Source organism: Caloenas nicobarica, chromosome 14 (genome assembly GCF_036013445.1).
Source record: "Caloenas nicobarica isolate bCalNic1 chromosome 14, bCalNic1.hap1, whole genome shotgun sequence".
Lineage (NCBI taxonomy): Eukaryota > Metazoa > Chordata > Aves > Columbiformes > Columbidae > Caloenas > Caloenas nicobarica.
In genome coordinates, this window is record NC_088258.1 from 1573916 (window position 1) to 1593742 (window position 19827).

At 54.1% G+C, this 19827-nt stretch overlaps 1 protein-coding gene across 1 annotated transcript in view; it reads left to right on the forward strand.

The window, feature by feature from the left end:
* The window catches only part of HS3ST6 (heparan sulfate-glucosamine 3-sulfotransferase 6), a 29651-nt gene that overhangs the window by 9128 nt on the left and 696 nt on the right, over positions 1 to 19827 (forward strand). The window lies entirely within an intron of this gene.

Below are 19827 nucleotides of genomic sequence, written 5' to 3' on the forward strand. Positions count from 1 at the left end.
TTCCTCAGCCACGCAAGCCATGAGAAAAATTTCAAGGGGCCGCTGCCAAGTACTTTCGGCTGAGAATTTCAGTTTTGTTGAGGGAAGGGATCATTTGTCTCCATGAAAAGCCCATTTTGTGGGGAGGGAGGGAGCTGAACGTCCCCCCGCCGTGTTGGAGACCCGAGTGTGACAACCTGCATCCGCTCTGCTGCCACCCGGGCGGCGCGGAGCTGCCGCTGCTGCCTCCTGCACAAAGGAGCTGTCGGGCAGGGGCCGGGCTGCTGCCGGAAAGAGGAGGGAGAAATGTGTCCTCAAGGGAGAAATGTGTCCCCAAGGGCCTGATCCTGCCCCGCATCAGCGCACGCGTTGGGGATGAAGGTCTGACGGCGGTGGCGGGAGCATCCCAGTGCCCCAGGATGGGGCCACGTGCGGGAGGGGGACTAAAGCTGCTGGGTTTCCCAGGGTGCAGGCTGTGCTTGGCTGGCTCCTGCAGCTGAAGTTGTGCTTTATTATTTATTTTGAGTTTGCGTGGAGAGGGAGGTTTGCTAAAACAGGCTAGACACGAGCGAGAAATTGTTGGCCGTGAGGGTGGTGAGAGCCTGGCCCAGGTTCCCAGAGAGGTGGTGGCTGAACCATCCCTGGAGACATCCCAGGCCAGGCTGGACGGGGCTCTGAGCAACCTGAGCTGGTGCCGATGTCCCTGCTCATGGCAGGGGGGGCACTGGGGGAGCTGGGAAGGTCCCTTCAACCCAAACCGTTCTGTGATTCTAAAAGGATGGCAGCACTCTGCATCTGTGTGGGTTTGAAGCTCAGATCTCCTCTTAGGTGGGTGGGTTAGATGGTAGAGTGGTGGGTTATAGTTTTGTTGGAGGATGGTATCCTGGTGTTGGCACTAGCAGATGGCTCCAGGTCACTTGTGTCTCTTGGCCCACCGATCGGGGCTCTCCGGGTGCCTGTACCACATCCCTTGCTTTCTTCTAGTGGGTGATGAAGGGTGTCCCCAGCTCCGCGGCAGCTCCCTGTCTCTGCAGCCTGCCTGGGCTGTTTTAGGAGGCAACCAGGGACAACCACGATCACCCAAACCTGCCCAAGAGCGCATGGCGTGATGACAGGGTGGGCATTGCCAGTGCTGGGTGTCAGAGCTCATCTCTGGTGCTTCAGCTGCATCCCAGGGGAGCGCAGGCGGCGGCGATGGGGCTGCTGAGCCCATACGGCCCTAACGAGTCACCGCAATCAGCCCGGGCTGCGAGCACGGTGTGCTGGCTAATTACCTGCTGCGCAGATGGGTGAAGGATGGTGGCTCCACCACGGTTTGAAGATCTCAGTGGATCAGAAGAAAGCAGTTAGGAGCAGTTCAGTGTAGGATGGTGGCGCGAGGTCCTGAAGAGACCTGATTTCTGCAGAAATCTCCTTTCCTCCAGGGTCTGGAGGAAACCCGTTGAAGCAGAAGGAGGTGGAAGGGTGCTGGGGCGGTGGCTGGGTGTCCCCAGCAGCAGGCAGGCTGTTCCTCGGTGTCCTCGTCCCTGGGCGATGTTAGCATCAGGCACCGCATGTGCTGCACGTTCGCTCCCCGAGTCACTGTGCAGGACGGAGCAGAACTTTAAAGAAAAAGTAAAACCGTTGCCACTTCAAAACTACTTTCAGAATCGATGCCAGGACTCCAACAGACTGATGCTCCTTTATTATCCTTTTAATTAATTCTTTTGCCTCCAGTGAATTTCCATCTTTTGGTTCTGCTGCAATCAAAGGCTGCGAGCAGCAAGGCTCGCATTAGGAACAGACCGTTCCAACCTTTTTTTTAATCTTCCCGTATCAGTTACTTGTCTTTTCCTTGCACTGCCACGGTGCATCTGAAGCACATATGCCAAGAGATGACTTGTGCAGAGAGAGATGGGGCACGCAGAACCCCGGAGTCTGCTCTCAGCAGGTCTCCTTTGCTGGCAGCAAAGAGTAAGAGTCTGGATAAGCTCGCTCAGATACACAAATGGGCAATTATGTGGTCACCTGAGAAGTGCCTGATGATTTATGGTGTTATTAAAAGGTGATGGTAAGAGTAGAAAAGATTTGTAACATCTGCATCGAAAACCCCGTCTCTGACCCTCACACCCCAGATACCAACATATTAAATATCCAAACAGGCATTCGAGCCTGCGGATCGCTTTGACAGAGATTCCTGCACATCTGGTAACACTTGGCCTGATACTTAAGACCCTGGACAGTGTGTAATTAAACGTAATTCAGTCCTTGCCCTGTTGCGGACTCGAAGAGGCTGTTCCTGCCTGAAGGGCGGTTTTTGGAGGAGCCTCGTGGAAGAGGAACATGCAACTAAAGCTGGTGTGAAGGTGAAGATGTGCTTTGCTGAGGGCTGCCGGGGGATGAGAGGCGTATTGTAGGAGAGCTGTCATCTCCAGGTGCCAAAGAGACAGAGTTTTCATGCTTGGTGGGAGCTAAGCCTGATCCCAACCAACAGCTTGATCTTCTTGCTGGTGATGATGGCAGCTCTGAAACAGCCTCCATGGCTCGTAGGTCCCTTCCCATGACCAACAGCAGTGTGGCAGTGTTGGCCGTCCTTGGCAGACTGTTGGATCTCCTCGTTCTCTTGCCCTCTGAAGACTGTAGAGGTCCAGGGTGATGCTGTTGGCTTGAGCCCTCAGACTCTGTGTTGCTGGAGCAGTGCAGTGTTATTCTTTCTCCTTTTCTATGCATTTTTTTGCAGTTCTGGCTTCTGGTCCCCCTGGGTGGGCATTCTCCCTGTTAGGGGGAAGAAGTCATAGCTGGCAATGAAAGGCGCAAGGAGGGGGCTGGTCAGAGGAGATGGTTTGTGGTGCTGCACCTTGGCAGGGGTGGCCTGGGTGTGTAGTGGGGTTGCAGAGCAGCGCGGGGTGGGTTTCCTGGCTTTGGCAGACGTGTGCTGTGATGTCCCAGGAGAGACACACACGTTTCATGGATTCTGGTCCTCCTCACCTTCCCAGCTGGAGGAGACCTCTCCTTCCAGCCCCAGGGCTGGCATGAATCGATAGGACGCCCTTGGCTTTGGGGAGTGATGCTGCTTTGCAGCAGCGGGGTTCCCAACATGAAATTGCATCTCCATGTGCCAGCGCTGCCTTGTTTTGTGCAAACACTGATTTTTTTTAGGTACAAACAGGAGAAGATCTGTTGGTGGAAGCAGCTTTGACAGATGTGTTCACTTGCTAGGAGTCTGCGCTGTGCCGAACTCGCAGCCTCTGCGTTGTGCTGAGCTGGAAACGAGCAGAGAAGCGAGGATGCACGTGTTTTCAGAGACAGGGAGAGCTGGCAGTGGTGGGGATAAAAGCAACATATGTCTGATTGAATAAATGGAGAAGTGCAGGCCAGATGGCTGCAAATACTAAGAACTGTTTAATAATATCTAAACTCTTTGCTCTCTGGAGCAAGATTACGGGCACTTGCAATCTTTTCCTCTCTGCTCAATTTGCCTCCCGTGCTGGCCGCGTTACTCTTGGCTTCGAGTAGGGCTCTTAGTATTATTTGTGACCTTCAGGAATTTGTGAAGTTGTTACCTGGGGTATAAATGTCGATCGACTTCAGGGAGCAGCCAATGGTTTGTAAGGATGACCCTTCCGTCCCGGGGAGGTGCAATGGTCCTGGGGATGGGTCCTCAGGACGGTTTTCTGGTGATCGCCCGTTGTCATCCCTGGAAGCCAGGAAGGACTCGGAGACCCTGGGGGCCCTGATCTTCCCCACGCTACCTCTCCATGGCCAAGTATCTCATCTTCGTTAGGGGATGCTGGGAGGTGAGGAACGCGGTGGAACGAACTCATGCAGGAGGTGGCCGGGGCGGTTTTGTGTCAGGCTCAGGCCATGGCCGGGGCGGTGGCGTCCACTGGTCCGTCCCTACGTTCAACCTCTTGTGAGGTTAGAGCCCGTTTTCTCCTTGAGTTTCCGAGGAGATCTGGAAGTGCCGAAATCAGATGGAAAACGCTGCCCGAGCAATATTGCTGGCCGGGACAGGGGATGGTGGCAGCGCTGGGGAGCTGGCTCTGCCGTGACCACCGGGCATCCCAGCTGCGGGAGAGCGGGACCGTGCGGCCGGGTTGGGGATGACCCCAAATCCCACCTTTCTGAGGGTCCCTGGTAACGAGAGGAGCTGGTTTGTGTCAGTGATTTATCCCGTCTCCGGAAAAGCTGCTGTATCGGGAAGACACAAACACAAGTCCTCTGCAGGTCAGCGGGGAAGTCAGGCTTTGGTTTCTTGTAGTCAAAATTTAAATTTTCCTCAAAGCAGGAGTTAGCATTTTTTTTTTTAAAATACAAACAAAGCAGTGATCTTCCAGGTGAAATCTTGGATTTGGTCGGTGTTGGTGTTTCAAAGCTGGGGAGGTTTTGAGCAGAAACTGGACATTTGTGTTTTAGGGGAAAGGCTGATCTTTTTGCTACTTCAGAACCTCATAATCGGCTGTCAAGTTTCTCTGTGGATGGCTGTAAAAATAGATATTGTTGCATTTTCTCTAAAGTATTGATTGTTTTGGGCCGGACAAGTTGCAATCAGGGCTGTTGTGTGGTCTCGGCAGGGACGGATCCTGCTGAGCCCTGCCCAGGTACCAGGGATTTGAGAGCCGACTCCTCTCGGGCTTTGTGAGCTGCTGGAAGAGCTGTTCTGCTCCTCCCCAAGGTGGGGGCGATTCAGAAGTTAAACAATTGTATTATTTAGGTGATCTTTATTTGTTTTTTTTTTAAAAAAAAAAGTGTCCTTGAAGGGAAAAGGGATGGTAGGAGCAAAAATTGCAGTTATAGTAAGTTGGAAGTCCTAAATAATGCAAAAATAATGCAGGTTGCAGGTTTTGAAGTTTTTCTTTCCTTGCACAGTGGAAGGGAGAAAAAAGATCTGTGTATATACCCTCTTTCAAGGAAAATGAATTGCAAATAAGAAAAACAAATTTGAGTTAATTCCTCTTTTCCAAGCACAGCTCCATTCAGTGTTTTAAAAGTCAAGGGATTTAGGGATCTGGAGATAGCGTCAATGTTTTTCGGTAACAAGTACAAACTGTAGCGGGTTTTAAGACTTCAGAAGCTGTTTCTGATTAGTATCTTTTCTTTTGACAACTTTTTTTTTTTCTTTTCAGAAATAAAAGGGGGGGAAAGGGTTTTTGTAACACAGTTGGACTAGAAATGGGGAAAAATCTGTTTGAAATATGCAGGGACCTGAAAGAAAATCTTGAGTGAATAATAAGTTTAACTGACCTTAAAATATCCCATTGCCATGAGGGATTTGAGAGTAATACTTCAAATGGGTTTTTGATGAGGCTCTCCAGGCTGTGGGGAATTGAATATTTTACCCAACACATTTTCTGATCTAAATTTTCGCAATAGCTAGGAAAAACTATTCTGAAATGCCTAAAGAAGTTTTTGTTTTGGTTTTTTTTGTGGTGGTTTTTTTTTTGTTTTTTTACTTTAAAGCTACCGACATGCGGGCGGGGGGGGGAAATCCATTTGCTGGAAGGTGACTTTTCAGAACTATCATTTTTATTTTTTTCCCCCCAACATCAAGTTTCACCCTAAAGCAGGATTCATCCGCGGGGGGCTCTGGTGGGACCCTGCTTTGGTGCCACCCTCCCCGGTCCCCGTCGCCCCCTCCAGCGGCACAAAGGCCACGCTGGCGGGGGGCGCGGGGACAGACACCCCCAGAGAAGCGCTCCGAGTGGGCGCAGCATCCTTGGCTGGGGCGCAGAGGGATCCCCGAATCCCAGCACAGACCATCCCTGTGGCCGCTTTTCTCTGAAGTGGGAGCACCCAGCGCTTTCTGGGCTGCCTTGCTGTCCGTCTGTCTGTCCATCTGAGGGGCTGAGTCGGTCACAGGTGGACAGAGGGACATTGCGTGCCCGCAGGGGCTGTGGGGCTCTGCGATGGGCTCTGTTCTTCCCCTCTGCTCCAGAAAATCATCGAATCATTTGGGTTGGAAAAGACCCTCAAGATCATTGAGTCCAACCATAACCCAGCCCTGGCACTGCCCCATGTCCTGAGAACCTCATCTCCGTCTGTCCAACCCCTCCAGGGATGGTGACCCCAGCACTGCCCTGGGCAGCCTGTTCCAATGCCCCACAGCCCTTTGGGGAAGAAATTGTTCCCCAGATCCAACCTCAACCTCCCCTGGTGCAACCTGAGGCTGTTTCCTCCTCTCCGAATTTGCCATGTGCTCCCCATTTTCCTCCTTACCCAGCTGGCTGGAAAACCAGCGCTGAAGGAGAGGTGGTCCCGGTTCCTCTGCCTCTAGACAGGTCCCATTGTCATGCTGGCTGCTGGCTTGTCGTGACTGTGGTGTCCTGCTGGTCCCCGGCTGCTCCTCGCCCCGGGCTGGGTTATCAGGAGCAGCTTCCAGGGATGCGGGATCGATCTGTCCGTCTAGCTGCACGTTCCCATCCATCATCCGCCCACCCATCCATCATCACCCGATATCGAAGTGTCTGGTTAAGGATGCTGATGCGGTGATGCTGTAGGAGGTGAGGAATAGAATCAAGCTCCTGGATGGCTGCATTGCTGCTTTCCTTCTCACCCAGGTGCCCCAAGCTGTTCCCAGTGCTGTGTAAGCGGGTAAATGAGCATCCATGTGGCCCCATGCTGCGCTCTGGGGTAGTGAGGAGCCCATGGGAACCTCTTTCTTGCTTTTTCATGACTCCGGAGTGCCGGGAGGTTGTGGTCATCCCACATATCACAGCCAGGTCTGGCTCCCTTTGGACCGAGAGAGTTTTGTGCTGCAGCACTTGGGCTGCAGGTCATTAACACGGGTGGCCAAGGTGGCCACCAGCCTGTCTGCTTCTGGTGCCGCAAGGGAAAAATGAGCTGGGTTAAGAAAACGAGCTGGATTTTTAAAATAAACCGGGTTTAAAAAACGAGTTGGGTTCTCACCTTTGCTGGGAGTTACTGTTGGTTCTGGACACAGCCCGGGGAGACGGTGTCGGTCCCTGGCAGGCTTGGTCTCTGCCACCACAGCCACTTGCCGTCCCTTCCTCCCTCCCTGCGCTGCCGGGCTCCGAGCCGGGAGCCTCTGCTGCTTCTGGAAACATTTTACTGCCGATAAATTTAGGGGCAAAACCTCCAGGCTGTGAGCAAACAGCTGAGGACAGGTGTGGCAGGCAGGGACACCTGCCAAAGGTGCCTCTGCTTAATGAGAGGATTACCGAGCATCTTTCCAGCTTCTGCAAATGAGTTTTAGTTGCAAGGAGTGTATTTCTCCTTCCTTTGCAATGCTGGCCACCCAAATACCCCGGTACTGAGCAGGACCTGGGGAGCCCAAAGCCCAGCAAGGTGATGTCCTGGTGGGGCTGGTGTGGATGGGGCTGGTGTGGATGGAGCTGCTGCAGTTTGGGTCGTGCTGGAGTTGCTTTGTCCCAAGCCGAGGGCAGCACTCGGGATCCCAGCTGCTGCTTTTCATGGAAATGGGCAAACTTCCTATTCTTGATCCTTGTCCTCCGTCAAGTCTGGCTGGAATGGGCCGGTGGGATCAGCCGTGGCTGGGGGAAGACAGACAGACAGCTGGGCGGACGGGCAGACAGACCGTGGGATTGCTTAAGCCACATTTCCTTGGGAAGCCAGGCTAAAAATAATCACAATCCTGTCCTTTCCCACAAACAGCTCTGCTTGCCACAAACTGATGATGATTTTCCAGTGAAGAAATATTTTGTTAGAGAATTCCCAGTCGTTCCTGCTGGAGGGAGGGAAGGAGCATGGACACCGGGCTGGAGAAACCCCCAGATCCTCTGATATCTCCACAGCCTTTTTCTCTAGAGCTGGAAAAACAGTTCTTTTTTCTTCTTTTTTGAGCAAAGTGCATAATCCACGCACACCTCCCTGCCCGGTGGGGGGTTTCTTTTCCTGGGGACCAGCGGAATGGCAGTGCGAGGGGAGGCGGGTCCCCAGCAGCATCCCCAGCATCCCGAAGCCTCGTTGTCTGGGCTTGGCTGGATTTCTGAGGCTTGTCCCTTATCTACGGAGGAAACAGTTATTAGCTCCCATGTGATGGGCTGCAGACCGGAGAGAGAAGTCCTGCACGCGTGTGGAGGTGGCTGAGCAGGTTGTCAGGGAGAAGAACCATTTGGCAGCTGCTCCGGGCTGCAAAGTGGGTCTTGGGGCTCCTCTCCCGGTTCCCTTTGCCCGGCTCCTGCTGGAGTTGCGGCACACGCTGCGGGGCGGGATGGCACCGAGCACCACATCACTGCCACGCTGCAGGGCAAAGCTCAGCTCCGCGCTCTGCCAGGAAACGGGGCTTTTTCTGATAACACACACAAAAAAAAGACCTAAATTTGTTTCCCATCTTCCCACAGGCTGGATTACAAATTTGACCCAGATGGGGAATCTTTTTTGTTTCTGTGGAAAACTGGATGCATTTTCCATCCCAACAAGAGCAGCGTGACAGCATTCAACCCAAGATAAACACCAAACAAATTGTATTTTTGTTTTTTTGTTGTTGTTGACAGAGGCAGGGAGGGCAGACGAGCTCCTCCGGCTTGAAGCTGCCGTGAACTGCAGCACCCATCATCGCCTGAGCTTTGCTGGGAACTGCTCCGAGTGGGATGCAGGGATGGTGGTTTGAAGTCCAAGTTTCCCCTGCCGACCCCCAAAGCCAGGGAGGGAGGGTGCAAACCGCAGCAGAAGCTGGGGGCATGCCGGGGTTTGGGCTGGGGGATGCTGTCACAACCTCCGCCCCGGGGAAGGGGGCACAAGGGGGTGGTTTGCTCTTGCCCAGGGGCTGTTTGGCACAGTCTGGGCTTTGCAAGGTGAAACTTCTCTCGTTTCAAACGCAGTTTTGGCTCCTCGATGGGGAGGAGAGCTGGGCAGCCCTGGCTCCATCCCTGTCTCCTTGCAGGCAGCTGTCTCAAGGGTTATGGGGTAACCATCACCTTGGGATGGGTTAACCTGGGGTGCGGAGGGAGTGTGACCAGGGAGGTTGTTCCTCCCCCTCTGCTCTGCCCTGATGAGGCCCCGTCTTGAGTATGAGGTCCAGTTCTGGGCTCCGCAGTTTAAGAAGGACAAGGAATTACTGGAAAGAGTCCAGCGCAGGGACACAAAGGTGCTGAGGGGTCTGGAGCATCTTTCTGGTGAGGAGAGACACAGAGAGCTGGGGCTGTTCAGCTGGAGAAGAGAAGCTGAGAGGGATCTGATCAATGAGATCAATATCTCAGGGTGGGTGTCAGAGGACGGACCAGACTCTGTTCAGTGGCGCCCAACGCCAGGGTGAGGGGCAACGGGCACAGACTGAAACACAGGGGGGTCCATCTGAACACGAGGAGAAACTTCTTTGCCGGGAGGTGCCAGAGCCTGGAGCAGGCTGCCCAGAGCGGGTGTGGAGTCTCCTGCTCTGAGACATTCAAACCCGCCTGGGATCCTGTGTGATCTGCTCTGGTGACCCTGCGTGAGCAGCGCTGGGCTGGGGGATCTATAGAGGTCCTGCAGCCCAACCAGGCTGGGATTCTGCATGATTCTGTAACCTGCTGCTCTGCAGATCTGCTGCCTGTCCCAGGCCAGCGGGCAGGGGTGCGGGCAGGGGTGCGGGCAGGGGTGCGGGCAGGGGTGCGGGCAGCGTGCGGCCGTGCCCCTGCCAGGGCTGGGCAGGCAGCAGCCCAGTGATCCCCACTCGAGCTGTCAGAGGCATCACAGCAGGACCGGGGAGATGGGGACAGCCGGGTCCTGCCCGCGGCTGGGGACCAGACGGGGCTGTGATGGTCGCATTGCTGCCTCAGCACATTTCAGCTCCCTGCCGCTGTCCCCAAGCACCAGGCAAGAGCTGATGCTGCAGATGATGCTGCTCATCTGCCAACTGTTGAACCCGGCCCAGGCACCTGCGGAGATTTGTCTAAACTCAGGTAACTGCACCAATCTGGTGCTTTTCCTTCCCCGGGCCATACTGAGCATCACTCCGGGCTGCTGTTGGAGCTACTGCTTGCTCAGAGCTGGGCTGGTCCAGCGCCACGCAGCGAGAGCAGGACTGGTGCTGCTGGCTCCATCCTGTCCCCCTCCTGTCCCAGGGCACCCCCTGTTCCCACCCTGGTGCTGGTGACGGGTGTTGGGTGCTGGGGATTGATGCCGCGGGGCGGATGCTCCCGGCCAGCCGAGGTGTCACAGGTGCGATGGAGGGTGGGGGAATCTGGGGCAGAGCGAGGCACCGGCTCTGTTCTGCCCTTCGGAGCAGAAAATCCCAGTTGCAGGGGGATTGAAGGTGAGCAGTCACTGGCGATTTCAGTGAGCGTTGGGTTCCCAAATACCTTTGTGGATCTGGCCAAGAGAGCTTAAACCTGTCACTGGGATCTGTGCTGCTGGATCCCCACAGCTTTGTTGCAGATCTCAGACCTGGCTCCAGCTCATGAGTGAGGACTGATTTATGTTTTCTTAGGTAGAAATGAGACAGTTTTGGATGCGTTTCAGAACGACTCGTGGTTAGTTTGAAGCTGAAGTTTCGAGCAGGACTCAGTGCTTGTTCAGCAGGGGAGACCCAGGCTGGAAAAGCATTTTTGCAGAAGCCTCGGTGAGGTGCAGCTGCTGGACTCGCCGTGTGCTCAATTGGCACACGGTGATGGGGGAGGCGTCACGCCGATGGCAAAGGTCAGGCTCTCACCCCGCTCGGAGCATCTTTGATTTGTAAGTCATCAGATCCAACCAGTGCGATTTTTAATCTGGATGCAAAGGCGCTATGGGCAGAACTCCATTAAAATGGCTTTTGTAAAAGCAGTTGAATTTGCCTGGTTTAAAATTTGGACTGTGTGCCTGGCTTTACTGCTCGATTTATCTACTGGAGTAGGAGCTGGGCATCCCGGGGACACCCCAGGGGGGCATGTTTTCTTGATCCCTTCTGCCAGTAGCGTTTTCCACTGGCTGCCCAGTTTGGAGCCTGGGCTGGGTCTCCTTTCCCCTGACTCCCATCGTTCACAGGTTCCGAGGTAACTGGTGGTAACTGGTGGGTTTATGTGTCAGACCATGGGGACTTATGGGCAATTAATTACTCTAAAATGCGCTAATTGCTTTCTAAAGAGCACTTGACCCTTGATGATGCCAGCAGAACCCAGGCATGTGGCTTCTGCTCCGCAAACCAGAAGGTGCAAAGTTCCCCTTTTTGTCCGTTTAAAAGCAGAGGAAAGGTAAAAAAAAAAAAAAAGACTTGTTAATAGTAAAAGTCGTGAGCTTGGGGGGATCTTTTCTCTTCTCTGAAAGCTGCAGGGGGGTGTCCCTTCCTCACCCCCCAGCCTGGCAGTGTGGCCGTGCAGGAGGTGGGGATGGGGGAAGGAGAAGGGTCCGGCAAAGGGCTCTGTGGTCCCCGGAGCACGATGCCGAGGGGACAGCCCCGATGCCAAGGGGACAGCCCCGATGCCAAGGGGACAGCCCCGATGCCGAGGGGACAGCCCCGATGCCGAGGGGACAGCCAGCCTTGCCGGCGGTGGCCGTGGCGCAGCCATCTGGAGAGCCCGGCAGCCCCTTCCCCACAGCGCACGAGGGTCCGGCCAGGGCTGGGCCAGCCCCATGCTGAGATCAAATAAACACAAATCCACGGAAATTATTCATGGCTCTGGGGACTTGTCTCAATACCCCATCAGCATCTGCTGATCAAATCCCAGCAGCTGTCAGTTCGCCGGGACGTGGCACCGTGTGGCTGCGGAAGGATGGATGCACTCGAAATATTGGAGGATTTGTCTCTTAGAGAAGCTTTTTAACTACTACAGTTGCTTTCCTTTCGCCCACTCAGGCATCGGGAAGTGGAGGAGTTCCCATTTCTGGTGGCCACATAACTTTAAACCTGAAAAAAACGAGATTTTTGTGGGCTTTTTATGTTCTTCCTATGCTCTCCTCCATCTGGGTGGGAAACTGGGAACAATCAGCCCATTGCTGCAAGAGGATAATTTAGTGAAAACCAATATGAGTATTTTTTATTTGTAATTGAAAACAAAGACCTTAGACACACTTAGAGTGATCCGAGATCTATAGAGGTAGTTAGATAGATATGTATATATATATATATAAAAATTTTTTTTTTCTTTTTAAATAGCAATAAGTTTGCATCTGAACAGCCTTCCAGAGGCATGCTGCTGGTCTGGAGTGCTCAGACTGGGAACAACTGATCTGTAAAAAAACAAAACCAAAAAACCAAAAAACTGGCCTATAGAAGTATATGTATTGACCATGTCATGCCCATCCGAACGTCGTTGCAATTGCTGGGGTCAGTGGGATGTGGTTGGGGGTCCCTTCCCCTCCCCAGGCTCTCGTGCTGCCAGCCCCCTGCAGCTTGAAGAGCAAATTTCCCTTATTTATTGCCGCGCCCAAGGATCCCAGTTACCAGAGGCATAAAATTTGTCACCGGTGCCACTGCTCCGGTTGCAGAAGAGCATAATTTGTGTTTTGCTGCACTCAGACAGCAAGTCAGGTCATAAAACACAAGATGCATGGCAAGGGGAGAGTGTATTTAAAAGGCTGATTCTGCTGAAAGGTGTAATAATCTGCCGGATTACTTGCTGGGGTAGCTGCAGGAAAATTTACTGCCTTGGAAAGAGATTATCAGCAGCCTCTGCTGCCAGCAGATTTCTTCCTTTTCTTTGCTAAGAGGAAGGAAACTTTTCATTGAATTCCTGCTGCTCGTGCCCGTGAGCCATGCTCCCGCCCCGCAGCCAAACCAGCCCCTCGGTTCTCACAGCTCGGAAGGGAAAAAATAATCCAGATGGTGGCAAATTTTATCCTTATCTCCCCTCTCGGTGTGAGAGGGAAATTCAAGCCTATGTTTTTGAATTATGCCGGTGTGATCTTACATGTGCCCAGCGCTGTCCCTGCCTGGAGGTGCTGAGCTGGTGGAGGGGTCGGGTCTTGCTCTGGAGGCTTAAACAGGAGGAGGAAGGTTTATTCTTCCCAGTCCAGGGCTCCAGGAGCATCTCGCCAAGCCCTGGCTGCAGGAATGGGCTTTGCACGGGTTACACCGCGGCTTCCTCCCCTGCAAACCGAGCGTCCCCCTGACCCTGAGCATCCCCACTGCGAGCGGGGACAAACCCTGAGCACCCGCATCCCTCCAGCTGGTCCCCGGCAGAGCTGGAGCTCAGGGCCGCTGGTGCAATGAGTTTGTCGGTCCTTCTGCAGTGCCCCCAGCCGTACGTGGGACGGACCGACCCGGGGGTGTGCGGGGGGGTTGGTTTTGTTTGATTCCATTCCCCTGGAAGGGAGGAGGGCCGTGGCAGGCCGGGGCAGCTAACCCCTTTAATTGTGTGCAATGAAGGCTGACGGTGCGGAGGAGCAGCCTTTAAAAGGAGTACTGAACCTTTAATTCCTGAATAAATCATCTCCAGTCTGTTGCTCCTTCATCTGCAAGCTGTTTGAGCGTGGGTACATATTCACTGCTGGGAAGGGTCATTTGGAGATCAGAGCCCTCGATTGACCTGGGTCACAGGCAAGACACCTGCCACAGGCTGTCCCCAGGCCCCCGGGGCTGGGGAATCAAAGGGACACGGGGGAGCGAGCTGCGGGAAGAGGGTTTCTAATTGCTGCTGTGCAGACGCGCATCATTCCGGAGGGATGGAGAGGGATGTGCCCAGCACTGCGCCCCAGCCCAGCATCGCGGCACAGCTGGGCACGCCTCAGCCCTGGCTTTCCATAGGGTTTTGGGGGATTCACTGTTTCTCACTTGTTTTAACCCAAGCAGCGGGTTCAACTGCTTTTTCACCCATGGTTGTTCAAAATATATCTTTTCCTGTTGCAAGTGAAATATTGCTCCTGGGACCACGAGGCTGGTTTTGTTTCAGGTCCCCCTCCTGCCATCGAGGGCTGCAGGTGGCCCTGTCCTGCTGTTGTTGTCTCTGGGTGATCTCTGGAGGTGGCCGATGTCCCTGGGGGGTGCCCAAGCAGGCATTCCAGGGTGGCCGTGCATTTGTGCCACCTTCGGGAAAAGCAAGAGGGGACCCGAGCGGCGGTGGCTGTGATGGGTCCCTGGAGGGTGTCAATGGGGAGTTGAGTTGCTCTGCATTTTTGGGGTGACCCTGTGCATCATGGCTCCACAGCAGGGACCACCCCTGAATCCCAGGGATGCTGACAGAGGCCAAGCAGCCTCTTCCTCCAGCGCTGTCGCTCCCGAGCAGGGCGGGAGCTGCGCCCTTATTAACTCCGCTGTCTGCTCTTCATAATCAAATGCCGTTCTGTGCATTCACCGGGAGCCCTTTGGCCTCAACAACCCCACTGGAATAACCATGCAAAGAAAAAAAAAAAAACAACACAACAAAAAACCAACAACCTTCAGGGCCTTGAGCTGCCCATAATTGTAACCCCCAGCCATAAACATGAGCACAATGGCAATGCAAATGTTGGGCAGTGGAGGGACGGGGCTGGGGCTGCCCCCCTGTTTTGTGGAGGGAACGGCCTTTTTCTCACCTTCCTGCCAGGGCTGGGGAATTGGGGTGCACTGAGGTTTGGGTAGATGGACAGAGCAGCTTCCCAAATGGCGCCAGTTCTTATCGGGGTTAATAACTGGGTGTCGGGTGACTTGCAAAAGCAGCCACTCCATTAGAAATGCTAATGGGCTTCTCCCCTTTCCCAGCTCCGCATCCCCCTGGTCTTGATGCTAAATAGGTTGGAAAGTCAAACACAAAACTCCCCGGCTCCTGGCCCTTCCCGCAGCCCCCCTAAAAACCCCATTGCTGCCTCCCCCATGCTTTGCAGCCTGTGCCCTTCGCAGGGTGAAGCATCTGGGTTCTGCAGCCAGCGAGGGAGCCCCTGGGGAAGGGTTTGGGGGGCTCAGACCCCCCCAGGGAGCAGCTCCCTGCTCCTCTGAGACTCTTTGCAGCTTGACCGGGCTGGATCCCACCCCAGGGATCCCTTCATCTCCTGTGGTCTGGCGGGGGGAGAGCTCTGGGGTCCCTGGTGTTGGCTGGAGACCCCCCAGCCCTGGTCCTGGGCTATTTGTTGCCCCCTCCCGAGAGGCTGCTCTGCCCAGGGATGCTCCAGGCGGGAAGACCTGGCAAAACTCCGCAATGTTTCATGTATCAAACTGTAATTAGGAGCAAAGGGCAGGGGGGATGCAAAGGAGCATTAATAAATTATCTTCCTTGTTGTTAATTGACGCGTCTCAGAGTCAGCCGATCGTTGAGCCCAGGGCTTGGCTCCCCTTCCAGGCGCATCCCGCGCTTGTTACCGCCGTCATTAGCATGTTCAGGTTTCCCTGCTTAAAGCCAATTAGCTCCTGGCCAAGCCTGATTGGGAAGCTGCGGCCTCATTTACACATTTTTGAATCGGTGAAAGAATCAAAAAGAATGGAGGCAGGGCAGGGATGGAAAGCGCCCGGGGGCTCTGCCTGCTGGGGAGGTGCTGGCAGGACCCGCCACCTCCTCCGAAGGGGCAGCGGGGAAGGAGAGGGGGGATAGCACAGTAATTAGGAATAAAAAAGGAACGTGGCCTAATTTGCTCCCGAGCGGCTTGGCTGGCGAGTTCAGCCTTCCCTGCCTTGCACTGGGGTTCAACAGATGCCTCGGGAAGAGGAGGCGATGGAGGGCACGGGTTTGGGGGGTGAGCACGGCTGCCCGCGCGTGTCCCCCAGCCCGCTTTGGGGAACGGGGGGTCCCTGGCAGAGCTGGGAGCAGGGACACAAGGCTGGGTCCGTCCCTCCCATCATACGCCCCTCGCTGCCTCCTTGTGCCCTGCTTCCCAGCAAAGGTGCTGCCGTTTTAGCTGCCTGGACGGATAAGGCCGGTATCTTACAGTCTACATAACTGGTTCCAGTTTAACAACTTCATAGCCGCTGTGGGGCACAAAGGCAGCCTTGTCCCCCCGGGTGAGATAAGCCTGTTGGGGCGATTCATATGCAGATCCGGGTGGTACCGGGTGTCTGCTGGGAGAGGATAAATCTGTCCCAAGCCTTGTCCCCTCTCTCCTGGTTCCAAACTGTTTTACATTTACACAAAAAAGGTTCTGTCCCCGCATTGAGCGGGGTCCGGCAGGCTGTCACCGGTCCTTTGAGAGAGGAGGTCCCTGGAACCGCAGCCACCGGGTGCCCCATGGCCAGCGGAGCCGTCACCGGCGCTAAGCTGGGCTGTCCCGGCCCGTTTTGTCCCCCACGTCAGCCCATCGCCCATCTTATCGCCTTCAAAGGGTCACTTTCTTTGGCCCTGCAGAAAGCTCTCAACCATATCCCCTCCAGCAGAAATCCCCTCGCCTTTCACTTGCTTTTGTGGGGGGCTTTTTTTCCTCGGTGCTTGGTTTTTTTAATAATAATGGAGAGTTTTGGTTTTGTGGTGTTTTTTTTTTTTCTTCTTTCCCCCTCTTTTCTCCCACTTTTGGTGATAACATAGACCCTGCAAGTTCTGATCCAGACAGCACCCATCACCCACATCTGCTGTTTATCTGGGATTTCAGGGTTTCCCTTCATGTTCCTGGCACAGGGTGGATTTATGTCCATACTAAAGATGGGGGGATGAATAGTGGGCAGAGCCTGTTCCTCACCTGGGGCTGCCATGCGAGCAGCCGGTGGGATGCTTTTGGGCTGGAGACTTATTTATCAGCAAGGTTGTCCTCCTACGGGTTCATCCATTACTTTATGCTCTCAGCTCGGTGCTGGGAGGAATTCTCCTTTGTTTGCAGCAAAATCATCCCAAAGTCGAGGAATCATGAACCAATTAACCCTGAAAAGTTACGTCGGCCCATGTTTTTGAAGTCTGCTTTGATTACCTGCCCACTGTGACTGCTAATCTGTGTTTAATGCAGCTTTCTGCATTTTTATCAGTGCTGTAAGTTACCGCACCTTGCTACCTCAACAGAGGAGTTAATTAATCTAAATGGGAGCCCCTGAGAGCACAGCTGTAATCTGCAATTTCCCATTGACTGTAACAGAGGGAATGTCCCGGAGAGGTCCAGCAGCTCTTGGAAATGCAATTTCGGGGATGTTCCATCATCAGCCTCCGTGGCTGGTACCTGCAGCCCCAGGTACCGCAGCCCGGAGGGTGAGAGGAGGGTGGGGATGGGTCAGTGGGGCGGATGGAATGGAAAACTTGGTGAAACGATGGGCGAACAGCTCCTGGGATGCTCCGAAGTGGATGGTGGCGTTTTCCACCCCTCTCCATGGTTTTGCTATTTCCTTCAAGTGTTAACAGCTTCACAAATTGAGTATTTCTACAGAGGAAATGCCATTTCTGATGCCTCTCAAATGCTAGTTGTTTTACTATCTGACTTATCAGCTTAATAGAAAGGTAAAAGAGTTTTATTTCTCCTCCTGGACACAGCGTCTCCTCTTGAAATACAAACCCCCTCCAAGGCTGCCGAGCTGCTCCCTCGTCGCAGCGTCACCCACCTGTAGGTGATACTTAGCATTCCCGAGGCGTTTTCCTGAGGTCGATAAGAATTAACTGTAGATTTAAATAAAGTTTCCAATGCTTACACTAAAGTGAAACATTACAGAAGCCTGGTCTGCTCTTTGCCAGTTTAAGCCAGATCTGGAGAGAGAAAGGGGTTCTCAATAATTAACTGGAGTAAGTTAGGGGAAAGTATTAGAGTTAATGAAAATGTGAAATAGCGTAGTTATCTTGCAAGTAACTGGGGGTGATTGAGCTGCTGAGGAAGACGAGGTGTTGCACAGTTAACTGCTTGGAGGTTGCCGTTCCCAAGGCAATCTTGGGATGATGTTGGGACCCAGGTCCCCCATCACCACCCTGACCCCCGCGGCTGGTGGCTCCACATTAAGTGTGGAGTTGAGGATTTAGACCCAAATCAGCAGCGTCCAGCCGACGGCAGGTCGTGCACCTTTCATTCCTGTTGGAAACAAGCTGTGGGTGTGTTGGAGCCTGTCTGAGCATCCGCGTAAGCGCGGGTTTGCAGAGCTTATGGCTCTGATGGACCAGCCTGCAGGGTTTTGCATGGGTTGTCACTGTCACATTTCTGTCCCCAGGGTGGGGACGCCAAGTACGTGGCCGTGCTGGCAGGGGAAGGTCTCTGCACCCTATCTCAGCCCACAGGCACTGGAGCCACTTGAGCGGCACCTGCACAGAGTTGGGAATCCCTGCCCCAACATGGGCTTCTATTAAAAATTCTATTTTAATTAAATTTTAATTAAGCTTTAGGATGGTGCGGTCGGCTTTAATTAAACTTGATGCTGCTCCCGTGTGCTGAGAAGCCCTTGGTCAGCAGGGCGAGTGCAGGGAAGGTGCTGGTACCGCTGGGTGCGGGTCTCTGGGGGCGATTCCGGGGGGTCCCTCTGCCCCGCAGAGCCCTTAGGGACAGTGTGAGCACCCTGGGGCTCAGCCTGGCCCTTGCAAAAGGGAAAGGGGGAGCTAAAATGGCTTTTATTAAAATATTTCAGTAAAACCTTTGCTGGGGCATCCAGACTCGCGTTGGTGGTGGTGGCGGCCGTGCCGGTGCCCTTGGGGAGCCCCGCTCTTGCAGGAGTGGCTCAGGGGTTCCTCGCTGGTTTATGTCCCTGGGAATATCATCTTGGCGCCTGCAGCAAACCCAAACCATTGCGCTTTGTGAAAGCTGAGCACAACCGCGAATTCCTGAGCTCAAGTGCCGGTTTGGGGAGCACAGGCTGAGAAAAGCAGCGTTTCGGGTTAATGTGGGCTCTCCAGGCTCTCGGATCACGTCATCCCAAGTGTTTGCTAATAAACATTTTATTGCCCATCGAGGAGAGGGACTGATTTAGGTCTTAAGCCCATGTTTGCTAAGGGAGGGTTTGGGCGTGTGAGCCGTTTTGCTGTGCAGAAATCGCGGTGGCCCCCAGGGCAGCGCTGCAAAGCGCAGAAATGCCTCAACAGGTCACCCAGAGGAGCTGCCTGAAGCAGCCTGGCAGAGCCTGCGGCCGGTTTCTGAACATAATTAGGGCTGAACATGCTCGGCTGGAGGGGGAAGCCTGAGCAGCAGGTTGGGGATGTGCTAACAGCGGCGGTTGGGGATGTGCTGTTGGGCAATCCTGGCAGGGAAGGGGCGGGGGGTGGGGTGCAAGGGCCCGATCCTGTTCTGGGGGGAACCCTGGCAGACAGCCCCTCTGGTGAGCACGGTTATTGGTGGCGGGGGAAAAGGTGCTGAAGAGGTTGGGGAAAGCTGCCACGGCTGCCCCGGCACCGCTGGTGCCAGACAGAGAGGTGAGGATGGTGAGGATGAGCTCTGAAAAAAAAATAAAAAAAAAAAAAGGGAAGAGGGAGAAGCCACAAGTGGCTTTTGCCTCTTTGAGGGAGGGAGTTGTGCAGGGCCCAGCATTGCTCACAAATGCTTTTAATAAAGTGTTCTTTTCTACATCCAGGAGGAAAAACAAAACCAACAAAAAACCAACACAACAAAAAAACAACCCAAACCTCAAGCCTTTTCCCATTACATAAGGACCAGATGCTGTTGGGCAGAGCCCTGGTGTCCCCACAGCACAGCCCGACCACGGGGACCGTCCCCTCCGCCGTGGGGACCGTCCTCTCTGCCGTGGGGACCATCCTCTCCGCCGTGGGGACCGTCCCCTCCGCCGTGGGGACCCCGCTTTCCCCTGGGCACAACCCTGCGGTGCCACCGCTCCGAGCTCCGGGACGCGTTCCCAGGGGGAACCTCAACCTTTAAAACCAAAATTCTTCCAAGTTCAGGCAAAAGTGAGAGTCCCTACAGGAAAAAGTCTGTCCCATCCCAACTCCCTCCTTTCAGTCAAGTGAAACCTCTTGGTTAGACTTGATTATTTTTTTTTTCTCTATTTTATCCCTTGTTGCAGTTAATATCCGGGTATCAGTGCTTTTTTAAAGAGACTTCCTGATCCTGGAGCTTGTCCTGGGCTGTCTCTGGGTGCAGAGCAGCTCAGGTTGGATCGCCCTGTGTTTGCTGAACCATACAAGTGGTTTTGTGTCAGGACGGTGGATGTTTGTTGGCCGGATGAGCGTACGCGTCTCCACAGCAGCT